This window comes from Galeopterus variegatus, unplaced genomic scaffold (assembly GCF_000696425.1).
Source record: "Galeopterus variegatus unplaced genomic scaffold, G_variegatus-3.0.2 Scaffold1196, whole genome shotgun sequence".
NCBI classification, from domain to species: Eukaryota; Metazoa; Chordata; class Mammalia; order Dermoptera; family Cynocephalidae; genus Galeopterus; species Galeopterus variegatus.
In genome coordinates this window covers 31,270-41,653 of record NW_007727307.1, presented here as the reverse complement: position 1 = coordinate 41,653, position 10,384 = coordinate 31,270, and positions in this window count along the sequence as shown.

Below are 10,384 nucleotides of genomic sequence, written 5' to 3'. Positions count from 1 at the left end.
ACCTTGTATCATTTCTTTTAAGGGTAGGTAAAGAGATAGAATGGCCATATGGGAGGAAAATTTCTGAAAAGGGACATTTATCAGTGGAACAGAAGGACTTTAGCTCTGCAATCTGGTTGCTGTATTGTGGAAAAAGCACCATTTAAAAACTTAGACAGCTTTTCTATTACACGAGTCTTTTTTACATGAGAAAAATAACTCTGGTTAATGTGTTACTCTAAGAAATTGTTGCATCCTATTTGTTTTTTGGTCATCTACACTACAAACCTGCTTGATTAAATGTCAATAGATTAACTTCAGAAGAGGGAAGATGTGAGGGGAGTAAAATATTTACCACAGTACTATTTCTCTGCTTGTCTATACTGCACACACTAAAGTACACCTACCTCCTTTTCTCACACCACCCCACAATGGCAACTTTCCTTCTTTTCCCTTCCCCCTGCCATATGGTCCTACCATTGCTTGTAAATTTTTTCAATATGTTTTTATTCACCTCCTGAAGTGAAATGATAGTTTGTCTTGGTTCAGCTTTACTCCATGCATCTTGTTCATTCAAGCCGCCCATAACAATTAATTTTCACATAAAGAAACCAGGCAGGTAAAAGTTAAATAAGAGAACATTGTGTAGAAAGATTCAATAAGATAAACTTTCAGAGTTTAATCTAAGGGAAAGCTAAGCTTAAAAGTGAATCTTATGCTATCTGTCTATAGTAATCGAGACAGTGCTACGTTGATAAAAATGTGGACCCATAGATCAATGGAACAGAGACCTAAAACAGATGCACATAAATATAATCAATTAATATTCTTTTACAAATGTCAAAGGCAATTCCATGGATTAAAAAATAGTCTTTTCAACAAAAGGTGCTGGAACAATGGGATATTCATGTGCGAAATAAAGAATCGAGCAAGTAAACAAACCTTTGCACATACCTCACACCTCACACAAAAACTCAAAAAGATCATAGATGTAAACACAAAATGAAAATTTATAAAACATCTAGAAGAAAACACAGCAGGATATCTGTGTGACTTTGAATTTGGCAAAGAGCATTTAAATAATACACCAAACTACCATTCACAAAAATAAATCATAAATTGGATTTTATCAAAGTTTTAAAAAGTTTTGCTTGTGAAAAACACTATCAAAAGAGTGATGAGATAAGTCACAAACTGGTTCAAAATATTTGCACATCACCTATCTGCTAAAGGATTTGTATTCAGAATATATAAAGAACAAACAACCAAATTTTAAAAAATAGGCAAAATAACTGAATATTGCGATCCGTTGCCGGACACGGAAAAAAAAAGACAAAAGACAAAAAAATAAAAAAATAAAAAAAATAAAAAATAAAAAATAGGCAAAATAACTGAACATACACTTTACTAAAGAGGATATATAGTAGGCAAAAAGCATATAAGATGCTCAACGGCATTTATCATTAGAGAAATCCTCATTAAAACTGCAATGAGGTACTGCTGCACATATATTAGAATTGCTCAAATAAAAATTTTAAAATGAACTGACAATACCAAATGTTTATGATGATGTGGGGCAACTGGAACTCTCCTTCCTTACAGATGAGAATGCAAATTGTTGTGGTCACTTTGGAAAATTGTTCGACTTCTGTCATTTATAAAATATAAAATGAAGTGATTGAAAACAGAGAAAATCAGTTTGGAAATACTCCTGAGTATTTAAACTTTTGACCTTAAATCGAAGTTCAGTTTTTCCACTTTTCCATGTGTTCCAATCTCTTTTTCAAAAGGAGAAATTGATGGGCCTTAAATGAACCCTCCACAATACCAGGGGTTATTCCTAAAACAAATATCAGTTTACTAAGATAACAAACTTTGTCTACTTTGTTGATAGTAGTCAATGGGATATTGACTCATAATATCCATACTAGTTTGGAGATGCCATCAAATACTCTTTTAGCTTTAGAATATATTCCTGGATATCTTCTAAAAATGCTGAAACAACCTTTTTTTTCTGCAGAGAATCACATTTTCTTTGATTGCTGGATTGGATTAGGGACTGATCTATTTCAGAGAGATTTTGGGGATAGGCTCCTAAATATCTTTTCCTTTTTTTTTTTTTTTTGTCTTTTTTTGGCCCCTAAATATCTTAAGCAACATTTATACACTTTCTAAGGCCTTCTGGTTTTCTATACAAATCTGGTTCTCTTAGGTCACAACAATTATTTACTTCCTATATAAGTATTGCACATGAGGTTTTTAATAGCATTTGAATCAATTGGTACACACAGGGGAACCCAATATAAATTCTACATTGGTCTATACATTTCTTTCTATCTTGTCTAGGCTTTTGAGGTCTTTAACATTGACTCTCAGCTTAGACTGAGACCAGGAGTTAAAATCAATCATAATGAACTTTATTCTCTTCTGAATGACTTTAACAGGCTATTTATCTTTGTGAGTGTCTGACCAGCCAGAACTAAAAGTAGGTTGGTCAGAAAGAGGAATATGGGTAGAGTGTAATGAGTGTATAGTGGGGAAAGAGCAAAAGCAGAATAAAGATTTTTAAGTTCAAGGCGCAGTGTGGAAGAATCTTACATGGAGAGAGCATGTTTTCATAGATTTAACTTTTTTCTCCCCCAAGGGAAATTTTAAGAATGCAATGTTGTTATCTAAAATTATTTTAATAGCTTTTTTATAATTCATAAAAAAATGGAGATATCTAGATATCTAAAATTTTTTCTTCCTTTTTGCTTTAAGGTATCTTAAAATGAATACTTTTATTTATATTAAAGTTTTCTTAAGTGGCTTTCCAAATTTTATATTATCATTGGTATAATTATGCCAAATAGAAAGAAATTAGAGTTAAAATGTGGATACATGTAAGAAACTGGAATCTGACCTGGAGGAGACGTAGACTAAAAGTGAGAAGAAATTATAAAGGATAGTAATGGTTAGTCAAATATGTTGCTGGTGCACCTCATGGCTCAGGCTTACTTTGTAATGGCTGGCTGGCTGCAATTGCAGACCCATCAAATCCAGGGGATGAAAGTTTTACAGATAAGTTCTGTCCTTGAATCACGTTCTCACGGACCTAACAATAACACTACATAGGAAAATTCTCATTTGTTTACATAGAAAATCTAGGGCTAGGTTTGTCCTACAAGTACTGTCTACTCCAGCAAGGGAGAATATTGCATTAAAACAATTTTAGTAGTTTCTCAGGATGGTGTGGTCAGTGGATAATATTTATAGGGGTTTAAGGTATGAGCTAGAGAGGTTTAAGATGGATCTTTCGAAATTGAGTTAACTGGAATGGAAAACATGTGTAATCTAACTGTTTAGTACTGTATTACACAGCATCAAGAGTCTTGAAGCGAGACTTAATAAGTAAATGGGTGTTTAAAAAGTGAGTTGCTTGACAAGGTGAGCAATATATTTTCCTGTTAGGAGAAATTTCTGCTCAGAAGCAAACAATTTTCCCAGAATAAATTGGTTTACAATAATTTTCTGAAGCAAGCAGTTAAGACATATTAACACAGATGGCCTGGATTCTCAGTCCTAGTAGTTAAGATATGTGAACAAGGGGATCTCCATTCTCACAATTAAGGGGGGAAAATCCAAAACAAAGAAAACAACATGCTTTGAAGTCCCAGTTCGCATTTTAATTTTTCTACTTTCTTAGTATCTAACTATGAAAAGATTAATTAACATTCCAAGGTCATATTATATATAATGAACATTATAATATATATTTTGTATGGTTTTATCAATATTAATTTACTTAATAATGCATGTAAAAAATCTTAACCAATTCCTGTTGTGTAAAAGTTAAACATTGAAAACAAGTTTCTTCCTCTTTGAAAGAATTAAATCAATAAGATGTCCAAAATAAAATAGAAAATTGGTACTGATAAATACAGTGTTGCTATAAAGATACCCAAAAATGTGGAAGAAATTTTGGAACTGGGTAAAGGGCAGAGGTAAGAAGAGTTTGCAGGAGCAGGCTAGAAAAAGACTGTTTGCAGTGAATGGAGCACTAAGGGAGATTCTGATGAGAACTTAGAAGATGAGCTGGAAGTTTCCAGAACTAAGCGGTTGTGACCAGAATACTAATAGAAAAGTGGACAATAAAGGCCAGTCTTGTTATAAAACTGGCAAAGAACATGGTTGCATTGTGTCCACACCCAAGGACTCTATGGGATGTAGAACTTAATAGCAATGTATTAAAATACTGGATGGAAGACATACTTGTACCTAAGCAGCAACGTATTTAGGCTGTTGCAAGGCTATTTTTAACTGATTACCTTAAGCTGTGAGAAGGAAAAATGACTTAAAGATGGAATTTATTTTAAAAGGAAAGCAAAGCAGAAAGATTTGGAAATTTGTCAGCTTAGACATGTAACAAGTGAAAAAGTGTGATCAGGATCAGAAAATAAGGATGTGGCCCAGAAACCATTTGCTAAGGATATTAGTACAGAACGAAGTGACCATTAAGAGAATGAAAGAAAGACTTCAGGGGAATTTCAGAGATATTTGAGGCTGGACCTTCCATCACAGGCCCAGAGGCCTAGGAGGACCAATGATTTCTAGGGATAAGCCAAAGCCTCCCTACAAGGGCTTGCTGCCTGGGGCCAGCTCAGGTCTCTGCTCCCTGCCTTCCAGCACAGTGTTCCTTGGCCACTCCAGCTGTGGCTCAGGTGGCTTCAGGAGTGGCTCAACCCACCTCTCCAGAGGGCCAAAGCCACAAAACTTGGCGGTGTCCACATGGTGCTAATTCTGTAGGAACCAAGAATGCAAGAGCTACAAAGATGTGGCTTCCTCTGCTGAGATTTCAAAGAATGTATGGAAAAGCCTGGGGGCCCAGGCAGAGACTTTTCACAGGGGCAGAGGCATCAAGAGAACCTGCACTAGAACAATACTGAACAGAAATGTGTGGTCAGAGGTGCCACCGAGAGTCCCAATAGGACAATGCCTAGTGGAGCCATAAGAGTGGGACTGCCACTGAGACTCCTGAACCATAGAGCTACCAGTATGCAACACCAACCTGGGAGAGCTGGGTGGACTGAATCCAGCAAAGCCATAGGAGTGAAGCCACCTGAGGCCTTGGAGGTGCAACCTCTGTACCATGTACAGAAGATGCCAGATATGGAGTCAAGGAAGATTATTCTTCAACTTTAAGTTTTAACGTCTACCCTACTGCATTTTGGACTTGCTTTGGACTGGTTACTCCTTTCCTCTTTCTTGTTGCTTTCTTTGGAATGGGAATGTGTACCCTATACCTGTTACACCATTGTAACTTGGAAGCAAATAACTTGTTTGACTTCCCAGACTCACAGCTAGATGGAACTTGTCCCAAGATGAATCATACCATGAGTCACAGATGAGACTTTGGACTTTGCACTTTTGAGTTGGTTCTGGAATGAGTTAACACTTTGGGGCAATGGGGATGGAATGAATGGATTTGTATTCGAGCAGAACATGAGTTTTGGGGAGCTGGGGTGAAATGCTATGGTTTGAAGTTTGTCCCCTCCAAAACTCAAGTTAAAACTTAAGCCCTGTTATAACAATATTAAGAGAGTGGGAAATCCAACTATGGTATATGGAAAGTGTGGCTTTTAAGAGGTGATTGGGTAATGATGGCTGTGCCCTCAGGAATAGATTAATCCATTAATGAATTAGTGAACTAATGGGCTAGTAGATCAATTACAGGAATGGAACTTGTGGCTTTTTAAGAAGAGCAAGAGAGACTTGAATTAGCACACTCAGCCCTCTTGCCACATCATGCCCTGTGCCACCTCAGGACACTGCAGAAAGTTCTCACCAATAAGAAGGCTCTCACCAGATGTGCCCCCTCAACCTTGAATTTCCCAGCCTCCAGAACTATAAGAAATAAATTTCATCTCTGTATAAATTTCCCAGTTTCAAGTATTCCGTTATAAGCAATAGAAAACAAAGGTATCACTTCTAAAGCAATTGTTCCCACAGTTAATAGAATTACCATGTGCTGTGGTTTGAATGTCCCCTCTAGAACTCATGTTGAGATTCAATTGCCAATGTAATAGTATTAGGAGGTGAGGGCTTTATGAGGTGATTAGGCCATGAGAGCTCTGCCCTCAGGAATCGATTAATGCTGTTATTATGGAATTAGATTAGTTATTGTCAGAGTGGGCTTTTGATGAAAGGATGAATTTGGCTCCATTTCCTCTCTTTGTGTTGCATATTCTCTTATCATGTGATGCCTTCTGTCAATTAGATTAGTTATTGTCAGAGTGGGCTTTTGATGAAAGGATGAATTTGGCTCCATTTCCTTTCTTTGTGTTGCATATTCTCTTATCATGTGATGCCTTCTGTTATGAAATGAGGCTCTCGCCAGAGGCCAGTGGCATACTCTTGGACTTTCCAGCCTCCTGAACCATGAGACAAATAAAATTCTGTTTATTATAAATTACTAATCAGTGGCATTCTGTTATAGCAGCAGAAAATGAACTAAGACGCTATGTTTAATTCAGAGTAATCAGAATTAGTCATTATGTTGAGAGAAGGGGCTATCCTCTTTGAACAAAAAGTTGTAGAGAGGAAAATGGAGGCCTGAAAAAAAAAAGAAAAAAAGATCCCTACTAGTGTCTTAGTCTGTTCAGGCTTCTATAAGAAAGTACCATAGGTTGGTGACTTATTAACAACAGAAATTTGTTTCTCATAGCTCTAGAGGCTGGAAACTCAAGATCAGGCTGCCAGCTCAACTGGGCTGTGGTGAGGGCAAGCTAAGATTCTTGTCGTATAACTTCGTATAATGTATGCTATACGAAGATATTACGCCTATATAAAATAACTTATTCAAAATTTTATTCAATTTAGAACTGCTATAAATGTGTAGTATTTACCCTTTTTTATAAATATGTTCAGATCAGTGGGATTGCTAAAACACAGTTATGCAAATTTCAGGGACTGCTAGATATTGTCAAATTGCCATTTAAAAAATGTTAAACCAATTTACACTCCCTCTATTTTTAAATCTTGGCAAAACTGGATTAAAAATTATTCCAAAACTGATGGGGAAAACATATTATATTATATTTTTTTGCTTTTAATTTTCATTACTGCTGCGGTTGGTTTGTTGTGTTTGTTTTTTTTTAACAGAGAGGTTCAATGTCTTTTCATTTTGGCTGCTTTTGATGCTCTCACTGAGTATATTATCTGCCTACATCTTTTTCCCAGTTTTTAAAATAGAGTTTGTTTTTCTATGCTTCAGATTCTATTATGTACGTTTTACATTTTTATCTCTTCTCTGTTGTTTATTCTATTTTCTTGTTGTTGTTTACTCTTATTTCTCTTAGGAAACTTCTTTTTTCAGGAATTTTAATTGTGCAGTCAAGTCTGTCAGTCTTACTTTGTACTCAGCTTGTGTTGCTTAGGACATTGTTCTCCACCACAATTCTATATAACTATTATTCCAATTTGGCTGTATAAAAACAATGTCTTTACCTTTTACTACTTTGATCCTTATGGGAGTTAATTTGTGTAGTTTTTTTTTTTTAAGATGCAAATAGGGGGCAGAGCCCATGGCGCACTTGGGAGGGTGCGGCGCTGGGAGCACGGTAGCCCTCCCGCCGCGGGTTCGGATCCTATGTAGGGATGACCGGTGTGCTCGAGCGCCGTGCGGCCGGTCTCAAAAAGGACAAAAAAAAAAAAAAAAAAAAAGATGCAAATGGGACAACTAATGGTTTCTCTTAATGGATGACTAATCACTGTACATCAATGTCATTTATAATTTCCACAAATTTTAAAAGTCACTTTTTCACCAATCTGTTTTGTTGCCATTTATTATTTCACAGATCCAGTTGTCTATTTCTACTATCATAAGTCTGATTGCTGCATCTTTATAGTATGCTTTCATGTTGTATAATTATTTAGTTTTTATCATCAATTTTTTATAATTTTCTTGGATACTGTTATTAAAGTCTACTTTTTCAGGTTGATATGAAGATCAATTTTCAAGTTTTAGAAAAATCTTATTGAATTTCTAAAGCAAAAATTGTATTAAATTTATAAATGATTTAAAATAGAGTTGGTATTTTTATATTCATTTTGGCATTTAGCTTATGTGGGTCTTTCATGCCTTTGATAAACTTTTATGCTTTTTTTTTCCCCCACTGGAGGCTTGCACATTTCTGCTGTAGCATATTAGTAAATATGTTGTAAATTTTCTTGTAATTTTGAGTGGCACCCCTGTCTCTACTATATTTTTTTCGTGGCTCTGGCTGATATATATGTAAATGTTTGTGGTTTTTAGTTTATTCTTAGCTTTTTTTACAGACTTTCCAATGTTTAATTTTATTTTATCTGATTATTTTGGATTTTATTTTTTTTTAAATTGTAAAACCTGCAAATAATGATAATTTTACTCTCATATTTTAAATACTCATTTACCTCATTTTTTTCCTACATGCTTATTTCTCTCACTAATTTTTCTTGTTTTGGCCACTGTCTATAGTAAAGTGTTACAGAGGTGATGAGCAGACATTCCTGCTTTTTCATTAATGAAATTCCTTTGGTAATTCTCCATTACTATAGATTCTGATTTTTAAAAACATTGTTTTTTATTTAAAAACAATTTTTATTATCTTTCTTAATTGAGTTTGCTAAAATTTCAAGAGCGATTCAATCCCCTGTATTTCTAGACTTCTGATATTTACAAAATATTGGACATTAAAAGGTTACATCATCATCATGATCATCAACATCAAATAATAATAAAAATTAAAATGATGAATACGTACTGAAATGTTATTGTAAGTATTTTATATGTAATAACACACACTTAATCCTTACAACTACTTCATGCAACAGATATCCTTATTACCTCTATTTTGCAGATGGGCAAACAAATACAGGTCAGTAATACTATTAAAGTGTTGGAGGTGAGAAATTGCCCCCAGAATTTGGACTCCAGTGACCACACTCTTAGACACCACAGTTTGCTGCATAGACTGATAATTAATCAAAAATTTGAGTATAGAGCTTTCCCAAAGTACCCTTTAATTTTCTGGACATTTGGGCCTTTTATCTTTCCTTGACCAACACTCAGGAAAGCCTTGTCTTTTAAGAGCCTGGCTAAATACCATAGGAGATTTATTCTGCACTACTTGGATTAGTTTTGTGATTCCACATTGAAAGGACTCTTTCCTAGAATCCAGATTAGAAATGTAAACTTCTTTTCACCTCCAGCCCTGCCAAGTCTCAATCAGTTATATTCTGGCCACCCAGGAAATCTCCTGTAGATTGAATCATGTAAAATTTTCCTTATCTGACCTTTTGATAATTTATACTTCCTCATGGGAATGTGTAACTACTTTAAGGGTTGGAAATAACGTCCTTCATATAAGCTTATTTGACACTAAGGTTATTCATATTCTCCACAGAGATCCTCTGAAAAAAAGATGGCAAACAATAAATTTCGGTTTATGTATACAACTGGATAACCACATATGAAATTTGTAGAGGGAAAAAAAGAAAATGACTACCCTTATTAAGTGCTAGTCACAACCATCTCTTGTTTCTGCCTCTCTGGGTGTCAGAGGACTGTAGAGAAACAGTAACTAGAGATTTTCTATACCGAAGACTAACAAGAAGTAACCTTGTGGGATCACTATACTTTCTTCAAATGATTTCTTTCTGAAAGCATAGTAAATATTCAACAAGTTGTTATGATTTTCTTTACTCCCAGAATCAAACCAAGTCCTATCAAATGTTTGTGTTCCATAAATATTTGTTGAATCAATAAGTAGATTAAAAATAACAATAGAAAGGCAGTTTTGTAAATTCTTAGTCATATCCACTCTAGGTAGAAATGGACATGTAACTCTTACTCCTTCCTTCCTTTTCTAGTAGAATCTGGAATAAAGTGGCAAATTCCCATTTTATTGAGACATCCTGTTTATATCTGGGAATTGTTACATATTTCCTACAAAATGATTCTCATAATGTAGTTGTAAATAAAAGTTTTTTAAAGGATCTGAGCTGTGCAAGTGCAAGAGCTATTGAAACAGCTGCCAGACATGATATATCTTCAGACAATCTAACTCACTTGTAAATAACTTCAGGTTGTAGATTTTTGTAAGGAAGTTTGCTCTGAAACAATTGAAAAGTAATTAGGCTTGGAGTGCAGAGACTTTGAATCTAGTCTTTTATTTATCACCAACTAGATAGTTGATATTGGGCAAATAATTAAATTTGGTTTAAATTCCTCATGTTAAAATTAGGTACTTGTACTCTGATCTGTAGCTTTGAAATATGATTATGAGAGCATGTGCCTTCTATCCAAATAATGATATATTTCCAAGGTTTAGTGTTTTAATTTTATGACATATTGTTAATTCTATAATTACCATGAGAACACATTTTT